This window comes from Seriola lalandi, unplaced genomic scaffold, assembly GCF_002814215.2.
Source record: "Seriola lalandi dorsalis isolate HSWRI2012SDOR001 ecotype SW California unplaced genomic scaffold, Sedor1 jcf7180002054784, whole genome shotgun sequence".
NCBI lineage: Eukaryota > Metazoa > Chordata > Actinopteri > Carangiformes > Carangidae > Seriola > Seriola lalandi.
Window position 1 is genome coordinate 1,771,600 of NW_019525337.1, and position 17,578 is coordinate 1,789,177.

The 17,578-nt window shown below is 40.1% G+C and overlaps 1 long non-coding RNA gene across 1 annotated transcript in view; it reads right to left on the reverse strand.

Annotated features, from left to right (window-relative positions):
- Nucleotides 1-17,578, reverse strand: part of LOC147817987 (uncharacterized) — a 273,041-nt gene that overhangs the window by 218,301 nt on the left and 37,162 nt on the right. The window lies entirely within an intron of this gene.

Below are 17,578 nucleotides of genomic sequence, written 5' to 3' on the forward strand. Positions count from 1 at the left end.
CAGTTCAGTTATTTAAGATGAAAAAATGGCCAAATAGCCAGTCCTGTCTGGCATCAGTCACAAGCCATAAAAGATGTTCATTGTAAGGACGTGCAGAATTATGGACCCAAACTTGACACTTTGTTAGTCTTCCCACCATCAAACTATCAAATTGATAGGAAACAAGAGACAAAGGACTCTTCTCTCACAAACAGACCATGCCGTTAGCATGTCAGAGAGACACTCAACCAGACCAAGGGTCAAAGAGTCAGCTCCAGAGGATCAACGAAAGGACACCAGGCAAACTGGAAAGCATAGGCAAAAACTCCAGTTTGTAACAATAAGACCCTGCATATTGATATTCCATTGTTTCTTATATAGGAAAAGTAACACAAATGACTGATTGTCACTAAGGTGTGAATCCTGGCCTCTCTGTACCATGTATGAATAGAAACACACACACACACACACACAAGCCAAACTCCCTTCCTCTGTCCCTCTCTAGATAAGAGTCATAAACTACAACCCACATTCCAATCCTGAGAAGTGAGCAGCAGAACTCTCATCACAGACACAGATCTGAGGAAGAATATAAAATTAAATATGTAACTGTTCTGTTACTCATGAGATGTTTCTATGTAATAGGTCAATCCCAAACTTCTATCCTATCAAATGGTTGAAATGTAACATGTAGACTTTACAACAATTTCTTTTATGTGACCACACTGTCAGCATCCTTCACACAAGGTAACATACACAACATGACATCCAGAATGTTAATATTACTACTATTACAGTTGAAGAACTGCTGTGTAATCCACATTTAAAGACTATTAGCTTTAGGGAATGTTTAGTATGTTGTTTGATGAGTTAACCACTAGTATTATGATTAATTTCAGGTTTTGAAGGATGTAATATGAAATCCACACTTGTATTATTCCTGTCTGTCATTATTAGTGCCATTACGTTTATATGTTGTTTCATTTAATGTTTTATGGTCATGGTGTAATGTAACTAATGTGCGAGTTTATACGTAAACTTGCCTAATGTGCAATCTTATATTTTCTATTTTCTTCTATTTCACCACCCGGGCCAGTTGCTTTTCCAGGACATAGCCTCTTGAGCTCCACCCTCACCTCCTCCGCTGTAAAGGACATCATCCACTCCAATAATTTCTTTGTAGGGGAACTGTATGTGTTCTAGTGCATGTTCAACCTATGGCTTCAGAAGGTGGAGAAGCAGCAACTCCTCCTGGTCTTCATGATGAGTGATGTGAGGGCCACCAGGCTGTAGTCATTTTTCTCAGTCGCTCATCCTACTTTAGGTACCGGAACAAATCATGATGTCTTCCACAGGACCGGGACCCTCCCTGCTTGAAGGCGTAAGTTAAAGATCCTCTGGAGAGGCTCAGCCAGCTGGGCTGCACAGTCCTTTAACAGCCTCGGACACACACCATCCAGGCCTGTTGCCTTTCCAGGACGTAGCCTATTGAGCTCTGCCCTCATCTCCCCTGTTGTAAAGGACAGGAAACTTGACCCCAGTGTGGAGGGAGTTGCAGCTGCAGTGTCAGGTTGTGAAGGAGATGCCGTAGGAGAAGCTGCAGCTGAAGCAGTGGGAGAGAGAACAGGTGAGGCTGTGTCACACCTGTTGGAGAAAAGGTTGAACTCATTGGCCTTGTCCTCATCACGTGATGTTGCCTGGCTGTTTTTCTCTTTAAAGCCAGTGTTGGTCCTCATCCCCTTCCACACTTCTCTGGTGTTGATGTGCTGGAGCTTCCTCTCTACTTTTTTTTGTAGTCCTCCTTCGCCTGCTTTAATCTCCTCTTCAGTTGCACACACCTGAGCTTCTCCCTGTCTCCATCCCTGAAGGCCTCATTTGTCTAGTTGAGGAGGATGTTACTGGTGATCCAGGGTTTGTTGTTTGAAGAGCAGTGTACAGTCCTTGCTAGTATTACAGTGTCCATACAGAAGTTAATGTAGTCTGTGGTACATTCAACCAATCTATCAAGGTCAGGGTCCTTGTTATCATTTTCCTGTGACTCGAACAGAACACTCCAATCTGTGCACTTAAAACAGTCCTTTAGAGACTCACTGGCCTCCGGGGTCCACTTCCTGAATGAGCGGGTGGTTGCAGCCTGCCTCAGTACACAGGGCTTGTAAGAAGGCTGAAGAAAAACCAGATTATGATCTGATCTACTAAGTGGTGGTTGAACTGAAGTAGTGTAGGCCTCCTTGACGTTTGCATACAACAGATCCAGTGTCTTATTTTCCCTTGTGGGACAGTCAACCTACTGAGTAAAGCCAGTCAGGTGAGAGGTGAGAGTGACATGGTTAAAATCCCAATATTGCAATAAATGTGTCAGGGTGCTGGGATTGTACTCTTGCAACAGTCTCGTGAATCAAGTGATCAAGTGTCTTATTTTCCTTTGTGGCTGGTTTTGTGACTGGCTTCACTCAGTCAACATTCTGAGTGAAGCCAGTCAGGTGAGTGGTGAGAGTGACATGGTTAAAATCCCCTGATATTGCAATGAATGCTGGGCCTGTACTCTCGCAACAGTCTCATGAATGACGTCATGGATGTGTTTGGTTATTAAATATGATTATTATTTTGTCTAAAAATGATAAGTTATTAACTAAGAAATTCTAAGTTATTATTATTAAACAAATTAATATTAGTTAATATTATGGTAACAATAACCAAACCAGGTTGCAGTCTAATGACCTTAGTAGTTAACCTAAAATAGTTGACCTCCTGAAAGGCTGGGTTTGTGCTTGGCAGGAGACGACGGCGGATGTCAGTGTTGTGTATTCATTAAAAAAAAAATAAACAAATGAATAGTTCATTTTTGGAACTTTGAACTTAGTTCGAAAATTTAAAAAAAAAAGAACTATGAACATGAACTACTTCAATTTCATCTGTATGAACTGAGCTTTGAACTAGTCCTCTTTAAGTGTGAATTGGCACAACACTAGTGGACGTGAGACCCAATATTGTGGACGTGACTTTGTAGGGGGTCACACCCTGTGAACCAAAATGGTGGACATGGCTTGTCTTGGCTAGACAACCAGCAGCGCCGACTAGTGGCTGGGGCTTTGTGCTCACCCAACTCAAAATCCTCATCACCCATGTCTAGTGTTGGAGGATGTCTAGTGTGTATGTGGAGGTCTGAATGTGTGTGTTGGTGGAGAGCTAGAAAGGAGAAGGAGAGGAAAGGCGACTCTAGGCGGAGTCGGGTGACTGTGAGAGGTGAGCGGCAGACGCTAGGACCACAGAGAGTGGGCGTATGGCCAGGAGGCGGTATGCGCGTTGTCTGATTCGTCATGGACTGAGCGTCTTGCTTTCTACCAGCGGTGGTTCACACAAGAGGCCCCGAAACGGGGCACACAACTCTTCTAGAGCGGTGAACAGTTACAAACAGCAAGTCTAATCACTCCTCAAAATATGACGCAAAGGACTTGGTGGTCCATCAATCACAACACAAACAATAACTCTAGCGACAAGAATCTACAACATTAATTCATACAACAAGTTGAACTAAGCACACAATCACTGTCTCTGCCCAGACATAAACCCCTTACTGTCATGGGTTGCCATGCCGGAAATTTTATGTTTTGAGCTTTTGTGTTATGTGTATTATTTTGGCCATTTCCTGTATTATTTTGTAGTTACTTTCCTTGTGTCTTGATGTTTTACTTCCTGTCTTTGTCTTGTCTCACTATTTGTTGATTGTCTGCCCCACACTAATGTGTTTCATAAACATTAAAACAGCAAACAGCAAGATAAAAGTAATCCAAAAAACAAATTCTAGAAGGTTGCATGTTGGGTCCAGGTTGGCGGGGCTTGTGGTGTAGCTGAGAGCGATGACATCACAGAGTTACATAAGTTCTGATGGCTTGTTTGAAAGTGATAGTTGGGGCTTCTCTTATTTTGTAAGCCCACACTAACACTCCAAGAAGTACAGGTCATAAAAGCCTCATAGTGTGAGACAATTGTTCACTGTTTGTTTAGCTTTTGCTATGACTGATAGTGTCCAGATGGAGCCACTACTATCGTCTGTAGCTATGGAAACCAAGGTTTTAAAGATAAGGATGAAGGGAAAGGCAGAACTCAGAGAGAACTGTCCAAATCCAATTCCAGACTAGGATGAGTGGAGTGAGGCAAACATCTGACACAGATAGCAGGAGGTCAGTGAGACATGTGACCATGTTCAGGTTCAGTGACCAGTAGAGTCTTCACACATATAGGTGAAGACTATAGACTGGCTTTATTTGGGTAAGGTACAGAAATGTGTTGAAACCATGTGATACCTAGGAATATATAAACTGCAGGCAGACAACTTCAGGAACTGGTGTAGCACTACATGTTGACTTTGTATTGCTCTTCATTTGCTCATCAAGCTCACTTCTTCTGAACCTTGACTCCTGGTGGACATCTTTTCTTCAGCTCACAGGAATTTCTACCACACACAGTACAGAGGGGATATCACAGCTTTTACACTGAAAACTGCTTCCTGTTGCTGCTCCTTCTATTCAGTGTAAATGTAACACCCTCCATCGTAGCTACTGTATATGGGCGGGGCCCTGGGTACTTTTATTTATAGCTGACTGTGCTAGCCTGTGTAACAGGAGAGAAATGTAATTGTTTTTATCCCTCTTAAACTTATTCATGAATCTTAATTTAATGGTGTTGCCTCCGCTTAAAAGGAAAAATATGAAATATTGATTTTAAATCCCATTAAGAATTAATTTTTTTCTATTGTCTTGATATTCCCTTTTTAACTCAAAACACATAAATACATAAATGCATAATTACATTAATGAAATGTTAATACTTTAAAGAAATGCAAATATGACACAAAGACAGTATTCTAAGTTAAATAAAATGTATATAAATAAAATATAAAATGCACACAAAATATGTCTCAAAACACTTAAAGATGCTTCCCTTTTCAATATAACACTTTCCAAAAGTTTTCAGTTCAGGTCAATCTTATCAAGTTGCCCTTTAATTTCAGATTTCAGCTATGACCTTTTTTTCAAATACCAACTTTGCACGGGCACACACACACTAGCAGACACTCAAGTTTTCAACCAAAAATAAAATTGTGTCCTGTAAACCAAAAAAATCAAAACCGTTGCAGGCCTGAGTCGTTGAAAACAAACGGCCGGTTCACTTGGTACTGCAAGCAAAGAAAATAAAAGCTTGTTCCCCCTTTTTGGTTTTTACTCACAAATCCATCAGTTCTCATCTGCAGCATGAACGAAAGGTGAAGAGCAGGGTGATGGTTGACAAGGCGACCAGTCAATGAAATTAGACTGCCGACAACAGTCCTAATGGAGTGATAGTTGAATGGGAGACTTTTACTCATCCACTAGGTCCAAAGAGTATTTCCTGGTCCACTGTGTACATAAACATTTCTCTTAGTCTCCTTTAATTCATTCACAAGCTCATTTACTTCTAATACTGAGTCTGTGAAAGCTTAAACTAGCTGGTAACATTAGCAAATACTAGCAACACACAGTCACATTAGCTGCTACCACATTGAAAATAAATGCAAATTCTGCTAGCGTGCTAATGCGCGAATAATGCTTAGCATCTCCCTTTTAAACCACTACATCATGTCAAAGCAGTACATACACAAACATACTTTTCAAAGTCTGTTACTTGTCAGTAAACTCTGCATCCACCAAAGTATTGGACTGAATTACTCTGTGCAGCTGTACACTTCTGGCTAACCTGAGTATCGTTATTGTCACCTTAAGCCCATGGCTTCCATCTATGGCCATTACATCCCGCCCCTCTACCTTTCTGATTGGGCTGACAGGATTGTAACTACCAATGCAACACTCTTGAGATTAGGTTTTGAGCTGACCACGCTACTCTTTGTTCACTGCAGGGGTGGATCTACAGGGGGAAGGGGGGGGCAGCTGCTCCCCTAACTTTTGTGTTCTTAAAACTGTACTTGTAAAAAAAAAAAACCACCACTATGTCCACAAGCTTCTCAAATCATTGAAACAAACAATAAATTGACCAGAAGTGAATAATTGTAAATGTAATCTTATGCCCCTAAAATACTTAGCCACAGCTCTGCATCAAATGCGCACAGTGGCGTTCACACACAGCAAGTCTGCCTGCAGCCTGGTAAAGAGTGGAGCGACTGAGGTGCTCCAAGCATCTGTTTGATTTTAGTAAAGACAAGAAGAGCTTGATACAAAATATTAAAAACTGACATGTTTGAATCCATAACATTTAACAGAGGGTCGCTGTTTCAGGGGCGTTAAGTTACAACTGACAGTGACAGGTCTAGGAGATCGATCATTTTAATTTGATTAGCTAAGCAGAATTATAGAATCCACTTACTCTCACATATCACAGCAACGAGGCTGAGCAAATTAAACCAGGTTACATCTTTCACTGTCAAACTGGGAAAATAACAAATACAATGGGATTAAGTAGTCTGAACATAACTGCTTGTGTGCATGTGTTTTTTGGCAATAAAATGCTGAGGACAGGATGAAGAGAAGGAGAGAAAAAAGATAGTATGCTGGAGAGGCCAGGAGGGTCAGAGCAGGAGAAAACCACAGAACAAAGAGATGAAGAAATAAGTGAAGGAGAAGAGGAAAAAGAAGAAATGAATGTGAGAGATGAAGATGAGGATTGAGATTCAGAAAGAGGGACAGAGGCAGGGAGTGATAAGGAGGCAGATGATGATGACAGGGTGAAAGAGGGTCCTCCTACTGCAATTCCAGCTGGACCACGGTATGTTGTTGTTTTACCTAGTGTGTTGTTGTTTTATCTAGTTTTTGTCTTGTGTCAGTCTGTATTTTTAATCTTGTGCCTGCTGCTTTTATGAGAGTGCAAAACTGAATTTTGTTGTAGAAACTACAATCACTTGGGTAGTGTGTTGATACAGGGTATGATATAACAATAGATAGACAACCCTGACTGAGAAACTGAGGGAAAGCCTGTCTTCACTGAGTTCAGAGAGCTGATACTGACCAGGCTCACAGACCTCAACAACATCCAGTAACTGAGAGAACAGCTCCAACAGACAAAAGAAGACCATCAAAAGAGAATTGATGTTCTCAGACAGATCACCTACACCCTCCAAAAGGCAAACACCAGTCTGTGGGCCAAGATGGCCAAGATGAGGGAGGACACAGAGAGCAGAGAGAGGACCCTCAGGAAACAGCTGGAACATGTGAATAGCCAGGTACAGGACAAGAGCCCCTGCACTCCACACTGCCATTCCTCAGCCCATATCCATACGGCTGGCTCATATACACAGCTCTCTACCCCCACCCCTATCCCACAGACACAGCCTCCCAACACCACCCCCACCCCTGACACCTCAGCCTTTGTTAGAGATGGCCAAACACCCTCTCCCACAGCCACTTTCTCAGACACAGATCCCCTCCCTGCTGGCCAGGCTGACTCCTCTACACCTTCACCCACTGTAGCAGCCAAGCCAGAGGTGGTGCTACTTATGGACTCCATTGTGAAGTATGTGGAACCCAGACGCCTCTTCCCTGTAATGTGTCCAAGCACTGTAGGAACACTGGAGCTGCTACAACGAGACTCCCTTGGCTGTCCCCAGATCGTCCACACTGGCACAAATGACCTGCACTCCCTGTGCCGAAACACAGCCCGGGCAGTCACTAAGGTGGCAGAGAGAGCCTGCAGAGTGTTTCCAGAATCAAGGGTGGTGATTGCCACTCTCCTGCCCCGTACAGACACCCCACCTCATGTCATACATGACATTAACATGGAGATCACCCTGAACTGCTCCAGCCTCCCCAACCTGGCACACATACCAACATCGGCACCTCGCATTTATATGACGTGTTGCACCTCGACAAGTCAGAGTATTTGCCAAAACTCTCAAGGATGCTGCCCTTGCCCTACCCAGAGAGCCCCTCCTGTCAGTAGAGCCCCCATCCCTCAACAGCAGATGAACTACTACTCTGGTCAGACCAGCTCCTCAGCCTGCACCCCCAACATGTCTCAAAGCTGGAGGAGATCAATTAGATGCTACACAGTCTGTGCAGTGGACTACTAATAAGCTATATATAACATCAGTCATCCATCCTATTGGTTGGACTCCCAAATACAATTTCATGTTCTTACAATAACATCAATCTCAATTTTTCATTTTTTCCACATATTTATTTATATTTAAAAAAAAATCCCTTACTGTTTTACAATTCAAATCATCATTCAAATTAAACAAATACTAATTTGATAAGAAAATATCAATGCATTAGATAATTAACATCAATAATATCACTATATGAGTTCCTTTCAAAAATAAGCTGTTGGAATGTCCAAGGTCTTTATTCCTCCGTCTTTGCTCTGAAGAGTAAAACCTCTGATTTTGTAAATAGAATGAATGATAATGATATCATAATCTTATCAGAAACACGGTGTAGAGCTGATATACCCACGCACTGCCCTCCAAACTACAGAGAGATTATTGCCACTTCCCAGAAATTATTTACTGTGAGTCAAGGCAAAGACTCAGGTGCCATTATATGTACATATCGTGTGTATTGTGTATATTGTATTTATTGGTGTATATTTGGTATATTTTTGTTGTATATTTCCATAGATGTTTAAAGTATATTTTTTGGGGCTTTTGTGCCTTTATTGGACAGGATAGTGGAGAGAGACAGGAAATGGGGAGGCAGAGAGAGGGGGAATGACATGCAGTAAAGGCTGTCCGCTGCGGGACTCGAACCGGGGCCAACTGCAGCGAGGACTATAGCCTCTACACATGGGACGCCTGCTTAGACCACTACGCCACACGACGTATTTCCATAGATGTTTATTCTATAGATGTTTATTTTCCTGCTGTGGTAAATGAATTTCCCAGTTGTGGGATTAATAAAATTAATCTAATCTAATCTAATGGTACAAATCAAATTTACACAATTCACTACAAATTCTCAAAATCGAAAAAAAACTATATTTGGCTGAAAGTAAAAAGAGATCGTATCCCTACACAGAAGGATATATATCTATATCTATATATCTTTACATTCCCCATCTGAGTCCCCTTACTTCTCTGATGACATATTTCCCTGCCTTGAGTCACAGATATGTCATTACCAGGGACAGGGAAATATAATAATCTGTAGTGATTTCAACACCTGCACTGATGCACAACCTTAAGTCACCAGTAGTCAAGGAGACAGTTTTAACACCCAGCAAGCTCCTACTGTTAACCTACATCTGCCTCCTATAAAACAACTTTGACACTGTGATGAACAGTAATGGGAGGGAGCTGTTACAACTCTGCAGAAGCCTCAGTCTGTATATTGTAAAGTGGTCGGGTATGAGGGGACTTTTTAGGAAGGTTCACTTATTGTTCAACTCGTGGCAGCAGCCCTGTAGATTACATGATCACAGACATGGACCCCTTCTCTTTCAGTACATTCACAGTCAAACCCCAAACCCCTTTATCAGACCACAACAAAATCACTCTCTTCCTCAAACACAGCAGTATCACACACACAAAACCCAGCAAGCTGTTAACATACCCAGGACATTCAGATGGACCCCAGACAGCACTGAGCAACACCAAGAGTCAAGCAATAGTAAGGAGATTCAATTATTACTAGAGGAGTTTATAGAATACCCCTACCCTTCCACTACTGAAGGCATATGTAAGGCTGTCCAAATTATAAATTACATCTTCAATAGAAGAGCAAATAAAGCTAAATTGAAACTACGTACAAACTAAAGAAAAACAACAAAAAATAACCACTGGTTTGACAAAGAATGTGAAAACCTGAAAAAACAACTTAGAAAATTATCTAACCTGAAACACAGAGATCCTACAAACAATCATATACGCCTTCAATATTGTGAGGCACTCAAGACATATAAAAATACAATCAGAAAAGATAAACCATACTGAGAAACAGCTATCCCTACTTGAAGAGAGTATAGAGTTTAACTCCTTCTGGGACCAGTGGCACTCTGTCTGTCTGAGGAGCTGGTCATGCAGGATGGAGACATATAGACTTAATATTTTCACACCTTATTTGGGCCAACACCACCAGGAACTGTCTTAGAAACCAAACAAATATTTGAAAAACTGCTAAACATGGAATTGAATTCAAAGAAAACCAGAACCCCCGAGATTTCCCCATTACTATGAATGATTTGAAAATAAAACTGAAGACCCTCAAAAGCAAAAAAGCATGTGGGTCTGACGGGATACCAAATGAAATGCTGAAATACAGCACAGAAAAATTCCAATTGGCTATTCTAAAATTATTCAACCTAATTCTGAGTGTGGGATACTTTCCTGAGAGTTGGAATAATGGTTTATTACACCTATATTTAAAAGTGGAGACTAATTTGACCCTCACAATTACACAGGGATATGTGTCAGCAGCTGTATGGGCAAGCTGCTCTGCAGCATCATCAACTCCCATATAGAGCACAATGTCCTGCATAAAAGTCAGATTGGATTCATGTCTAACCATCGAACATCGGACCATATCTTCACCTACCTCTCACACCACTCTCATTAACACACATGTCCACCAAATTAAAAATACAAATATGGGGTGTCGTGTAGCGTAGTGGTTTAAGCAGGCGCCCCATGTGTAGAGGCTACAGTCCTCGCTGCAGTTGGCCCCGGTTCGAATCCCGCATCGGACGGCCTTTCACTGCATGTCATTCCCCCTCTCTCTGCCTCCCCGTTTCCTGTCACTCTCCACTGTGCTGTCCATTAAAGGCATAAAAAGCCCCAAAAAATATACTTTAAAAAAAAAAAAATACAAATATTCATTTTTGTAGATTTCAAAAAGGCTTTTGATTGTATTTGGCATGAAGGACTCTTTTATCAATTATTAGAGAGTGTCATAGGGGGTAAAACCTATTATCTAATTAAATCAATGTATTTGAATAACAGATATACAATTAAAATTGGAAACAAAAGAACCACTTATTTCAGGCAGTACTGTGGGCCCAACCCTTTTTTGACATACTGTATATATAAATACATTTGCAGAACAACTGCAAAAATCCACAGCTCCTGGTGTGACTCAGAAGGACACAGAGGTCAAAATTCGGATGTTTGCTGACGACCTGGTTCTCCAGTCTCCCTCCAGAGAGGGCTTACAGCAGAGCCTGGACGTCCTCAACGAGTTCAGTCTAAAATGGGCCCTAACTGTAAATATGAAAAAGGCCAAAATATTGATAACTCAGAAAAATAAATTCACATTTGGAAATATAGAAATTACAAAAAATTCCAAAACATTATACATATTTAAGCTTGAATATCAGTTCCACTGGACATTTTGGTATGGCTGTGAGTGAGCTGAAGGAGAAAGCAAAACAATCAAAAGAAAAATACTGATTGACCTTCCAATTAGGACCTGGCTCAAAATTCTAAATTCAGTAATAGAGCCAATAATGTTATATGGTAGTGAAATGTGGGGTCCACTTACCAGCCAAGACCTCGAAAAAATGGGAAAAACACCTGCTAAAAGCCCTGCATGCAGAACTGTGCAAAAACGTACTTTGAGTTCACAATAATGCATGCAGGGCAGAATTTGGTCAATATGCTTTAATAAATAAAATTGAAAAGAAGCGAGCCCTTAAATATATAAACACCTCCAATCTAGCGACCCCCACTCCTACCAGTACAAAGCCCTTCAGTGCCACCACTTGAACAAAGATCAGAGTCCCCTCTGCCAGCTGCTACTGAAGCTCTGCCCACACACAACCAAAACAATCTGGCCCAACTAAATCATCTCAAAACAAAAAGAAAATTATATCAAATAGTGCAATGAAACTAAATCACAAAGTAAATTAGAATTCTATTTGACAGAGAGTACATGGTGGCATGGTGGAGTACCTGACTGAGACTGAGTGGACACAGAACGGGCTTCCCAGGGAGGCCAAGCTGTGTTCACTTTGTCATAAAAGAAGTAAGAAAGTTGAGACAGAATCTCACGTCCTATTATGTTGTGACATATATAAGAATTTGAGAGAAGTTTTCTTTGAAAAAATAAATCATATACACTGTATATATACTGAGTGTATCCACCTCCCTGATCTTCAGAAACTGTCCTATCTATGTGGGGAGAAAGGTCAATGTGCAGTAATAGCTGCAAAATATGTTAAATGTTGTGATAATCTGAGAGAAACAAACTCTGTAGTGCATGTTTCTGTGTGATTACATCTGTAAAAGAGAGAGAGAGAGAGAAGCCAAGCCATATAATGAATATTTTACCCTTGTGTAGGCTGGAGTCAGAATGACTGAAATCTTAAACAAAATGCACTTGTGTGTGCGCTTATTTCGCATAAAACAAATAGTTGTATATTGAGGCATACAAATTTGCACAACTACCCTATGGTGCCATTTGGATAACAGCAAACGCAAAATGCACCAACACACTCAAGCTGTTAGCCTGTGTGTGTGTGTGTGTGTGTGTGTTAATGTTTAGCTTGATCCCATGAGTACAGTAGAGAAGATCATTTTGAAAACTGTTGGCTAAGCATGACACACTGTACTGTGCTGAGTGTGTGTGTGGCCTTCAGTGTATGTGTTGGAGTTTGTTTTTCCTCTTTGAATGTCACAGATTTGTGTCAATGTGTGTGACTGTGTGTGATTGTGTGTGATTGTATGCACAAAGCCTGGAGTCTGGTTCATTATGTTAATTTTCTCATGGCCTTTCTCATTAGGCCAGTAATGGCTGACAGCAGGAAGCTTGAACATTACACTGATGCCTTTACTATATGTGCATGTGTTAGCGTGCATGCTTATGTTTCACTGCAAAGTACAAACAATGAGAGAATTATTAATTGTTTTGTGAAGGATAATTGAATGGTGGCCTGTGTGATTTCTTCCATCTCCCTGCATTGACTGTGGCTGTAACGACAGCCTCCCTCTGCCTCTCTCTTCACTTTATGGCACCAAATTGCTGTGTCTCTTTGTAATAAACCAATTTAAGCTCAATTGCATATGAACAAGCCCAATAAATGATCCTGACAGACACACACACACACACACACACACACACACACACACACACACACACACACAGACACATGCTGGTGGATGCATGGATGTTTCTGTCATGTTTTGCCATGGCAGACACTTTTTGTTAGTTTTGTTTTGGACTTTTGCACTTCCTGTTTTATTTTGTATTGGTTTCCTTGTGTGTCTTTGTTTTGCTTCTTGTCTTGGTCTCGTTTCTGTGTAGTAATTGTCTGCCCCGCCCTAATGTGTTTCACCTGTGTGCAATCACCTTGCCTCCTGTGTCTATATAGTCTTTGTGCTCCCCTTTGTCTGTGTTGGTTTGTCTGTTGTTTTTCGCTGTTGTTGTAGCCACGATCTTTTCATGTCTGTTTAGTTCAGGGTTTGTTCATGTCTGTTCATGTCATGTTCGCGTTTTGTTAAATAAACCTGCCTGCACCGTCTCCCATGTGTTGGCTGCATTTGGGTCCAACTTACCTCAACAACCCGTGACAGTTTCCAATGTGGCTTCATTTGTTTGACACAAGTTAGTAAATGAAATCATTCAAAACACAAACTACTTGTGTTCATTCACCTGCTGCTTAATGCTAGAAATAATTACACTCTCCATGGTATGGTCTAATATCACTGAGCTGGATGTTTTTCTGATGCTACATCATATACTCATTATAATCAAACTTTTCATAAAGTCAGTTTAACATCTGATCATGTGATCATAGTTGACTAATCTATGTAAACTTTCCACCGTGGAAACAGAGGTTACATAACCTTAGAAACGAGCTCCAGAAATTTTCCTCTAATATCAGAAATCCTCCTTTTTGGATATTCGACCACCTATCTAATAGTGACTTCTGTAAGTTTATCTCAAATTCTATTGACAATTTTCTCACTTTGAATCAAAACGATTCTACCTCCTCTTCCTTAATATAGGAGTCACTAAAGGCATATCTTAGAGGGCAGATAATTTCCTTTTCAGCACACTCAAACAAAATACATGAAGCTAGATTTCACAAGCTGACATTCAAGATACTCCAACTGGACCAAAAAATATTCAAATAACCCTAAATTATTTGAACAGAGACTTGATTTGGAGGTTGAATAAATAAAGCTCCTGGCCCGGACGGCTTCTCTGTTGAAGTTTATAAGAAATTTCATGACAAGCTGGCCCCAATCCTTTTGTCTATATTTAATGAATCACTTGCACGTGGCACTTTGCCTCCCACCTTAACCCAGGCATCTATAATTCTTCTTCTAAAAAAAGACAAGGATCCTGCTCCCTGCGGTTCCTATAGACCTTTGTCTTTTGAATGGGGATGTTAAAGTGTTGGCAAAATTATTAGCTTCTCGTTTGGAAAGGGTGCTCCCATGTACAATATTGGAGGAACAGAATGGATTCATTAAGGGGCGGTACATATTCTTTAATACTCGGACTCTTTTTGATTTGATATATTCTAAGAACAATGCTGATTTCCCTGAGATTACAATCTCCCTCGATGCTGAGAAAGCATTCCACAGGGTATAATGGGAGTATCTTTTTGCAGTGTTGAAAAAATGTGGGTTCGATGATAAGTTTGTTTCCTGGATTTGTCTCTTATACACATTTCCACAAGCTAGTGTACATCCTAATGATAATCGCTCTGATTATTTTTTCCATAACGTGGAACGTGTCAAGGCTGTCCACTTTCCCCCCTATTGTTTGACCTGGCAATCGAATCGCTTTCTGTTAAATTAAGGTCGTCTCCTTTGTGTAATGGTGTTGTACATAATGGTATTGTGCATGGACTTCTTTTCTACACGGATGATTTGTTATTGTTCATAACTGATCCTGCTTCTGGTGTACCTGCTATTCTATCTATTTTGGACAATTTTAGCTCTTTTTTTGGGTATAAATTAAACCCTCAAAAAAGCGAGTGTTAACCTATTAATACGTCCGCTTTGTATCTTCAACATATGGATTTACCCTTTAAATTTAGCAAGGCCGGCTTTAATTATCTTGGCATTAAAGTTACCTGTACACGACCTAGTCTCTTTGCAGCTAACTTTAAGGCCCTTATCTCCAAGACTGACCTCCAAAGATGGAGCAGTTTGCCGCTTTCAATGATTGGCAGGGTAAATGCTGTAAATATCACGATTGTACCAAAATTATTATTTTTTATTTCAAAACATTCCTGTATTACTCTCTAAAAACAATAAGCTCCTTTATATGGGGAGGGAAAGCCCAGAGAATTTCTAAAACTCTACTTCTTAAGTGCAAACTTAATGGTGGTATAGCATTGGCTATCTTTTGTTTTTACTACTGGGCTGCTCATATCCATAAGACTCTTTATTGGCTCTGTCATGGTTTGCTATGGCAGACACCTTTTGTTAGTTTTGTTTTGGACCTTCTCACTTCCTGTTTTATTTTGTAATAAGGTTTCCTTGTGTGTCTCAGTGTTTTGCTTCCTGTCTTGGTCTTGTTTGTGTGGTGATTGTCTGCCCCGCCCTAATGTGTTCCACCTGTGTGCAATCACCCTTGCTTCCTTTGTCTATATAGTGTTTGTGCTCCCCTTTGTCATTGTCGGTTCATCTGTTGTCATCCCCTGTGGTTCCCTGTGTTTTGGTCTGTTGTCTCTCTGTTGCTCTCTGGATCTTGTGTCAAATAAACCTGTCTGCACCGTCCCCAATGTGTTGGCTGCATTTGGGTCCTACTTACCTCAAAGCCCTGACAGGCTCCTTACGCATTTGTACCTCATGTTCCCTCTCTGCTCTGCTATTCTCCTCCTTGCCAATGAAAATCAGACATTATACAGACAGTCCAGTAGTTTTTTACCACTCTAAAAATCTGGCAGCAATTTAGACATTATCTTAAGTTCTTATCCAGATAGATCGATAGATACTTTGTTTATCCCCTGGGGGAAATTCATGAGATACTTTATTTGTCCCCCTACACTGTTTAAAAAAAAAAAAAAAAATCTGTAATTAACAGAATTTGTACTGTATATTTTACACACTTTTCCTGTATTAATACATGAAAATAATAATAAAATTACAAAATTAGACTGTGATTTTACATGTCAAATGTAAAATAACATGAAAACACTGTAACTGTGAATAACCATAAAATTTCCATTTTTAAAAAAGAAAATCATGTTTTTTTCACATAAAAATACTGTTAAAATACATTTGCAAATTCATCATAATTTCACAAGTATTTCTTTGTTATTTAAGAGATTAAACTGTTAAATTCAAGTTTAATACTGTAAAAAGATTATACAATGAGATAAAATTACTGACAATTAACAGTAAAAGAAGTATTTGTTCTGTAATTTTATTGAGTTTTTTTTTTTAATTTACAAAAATCTTGTGTAATTACAGAATTTTTCACAACAAAAATGTTGAATAAATGTGTTTTTGTCAATGTATAACATGTATAAGCAGTGGTAAACTCTATAAAAACTATATAAAAATATAGTTTTTATCATTGACATTTTTCAGATTTTTTCCCCATTATACTTTTAAGGTAAAGTCAATGTTTGGAAAATGGGTTGTAATAAATATATGCATTTTAAATTTGAGTACACACCCTGGACAGAAAGGCGCCTTATTCAAATATTACAGTTTTTCTCAGTCGCTTTGGTTCATTTCTCGAATCATCCTCGACATTTGCAAAACAGTAAGTGAATTTCTCAAAACAATTCGTACAAATAGCAAAACACCATGGATTACCTGCAAAAGCCAGTCTCTTACTCAAAATCTTTAGTTCATCTCTCAAAAGTAAATATCTGTGTCAATGAACATGTATCTGCCATCAGATGACAAGTCCTTGTGTTATTGTGTACGGATAAGACAGTCAAATTGCTTAGTCGTGTTGTCAATATAACAGTGTCTCTGGTGGGATGTTCTGATGTAAACTATGGCTAAAGTTTTGATGACACTTATTGTAAATTGTTAGTTACACCTTAGTGTATGTGGGAGATTGATTGCAAGAGACTGGACAAGATTCACATTTACGCTTTTACTGTTTTTATTTATTTGTTGACAGACCATGTCATTGTGATACAGAAAGGAAAAAGACAGCACTGCATAGCACAAAGAAAAAAAACAAAAATAAAGTAGAAATGTGAACATAGGACAATCTCCTTAGGGAAAACTGTACATGCAGCGCTGTAGAAATTACAGTGCAGTCTTCCTACACCTCCTGACGTTCCTGTCTGTTGGGCCACAAATTCTCATCCACATCACAACGAATATCTTCTCTTGCGATGCAGCGTGGAAAGAATCTTTTAGAGTGTCTTATCCAGCCTCTGCAGGCATCTGCTGTGATGTCATCACACGCTGCATCCATGGCGGCCAGAAGGGTCATCTGTGTATGTGGCTGGCGATCATATACTTTCAATCTCCATGCTGAGAAAAATTCCTCAATGGGGTTAAGGAATGGGGAGTAGGGTGAGAGGAACTCCATCAGCATCCTGTTGTGGGTCGCAAACCATTGCCTGATGATGTTGGAGCGATGGAAACTGACATTGTCCCAAACTATCACGTACTTTGGCAAGTCATCTCCAATCTGACCCCTCTCTTGTTCAGGGATGAGATCCCTGTAGAGAGTGTCTAAAAAGGTGACAA